Source organism: Phoca vitulina, unplaced genomic scaffold, assembly GCF_004348235.1.
Source record: "Phoca vitulina isolate PV1807 unplaced genomic scaffold, GSC_HSeal_1.0 scaffold123, whole genome shotgun sequence".
Lineage (NCBI taxonomy): Eukaryota > Metazoa > Chordata > Mammalia > Carnivora > Phocidae > Phoca > Phoca vitulina.
In genome coordinates, this window is record NW_022589826.1 from 837,931 (window position 1) to 838,444 (window position 514).

At 68.1% G+C, this 514-nt stretch overlaps 1 non-coding gene across 1 annotated transcript; it reads left to right on the plus strand.

Moving 5' to 3' along the window:
• Positions 1-442: 442 nt before the first annotated feature.
• TRNAE-CUC lies at positions 443-514 on the plus strand. The gene has a single exon. It is a non-coding gene; the product is annotated as a tRNA-Glu (tRNA).

Sequence of the window (514 nt, forward strand, 5' to 3'; positions counted from 1 at the left end):
TAAAAGGGCGCCCCCTGCCGCCGAGGCCCGGGGTCGAACCCGGGACCTTCAGAGCTCCGGTCCGACGCCCTCCCAACCAAGCCGTCTCGGCCCCGCCCCCGCCGCGCTGAAGTGTCTCGGATGACTTCGTCGCCCCGGCTTCCTACCCAGTGCACATTGTTTACGGAATGAACACGCGACGGGCTCTCGGAGGGAACCAGAGACAATCAGAAAACGGTTTTCCTCTTCGAGCGGCTCACCGGTCGCTGAGAAACACGGGAAGAGCGGCGCAGATCGCCGTCGTGAGACCCGCCCTGAGGAGCCTGTCACACCTGCCGATTCTCGGCGGGTCCAGGTGCCCCGCCGGTCGCTGCGGCCGCGGTCCCAGGCGGCGGTCGGTCTGCAGCCCGGAGCGGCCGCGCGTGCAGCCTGTAGGGCTCTTCAGAGCGCGCTCCTGACACCGTCCCTGGTGGTCTAGTGGTTAGGATTCGGCGCTCTCACCGCCGCGGCCCGGGTTCGATTCCCGGTCAGGGAA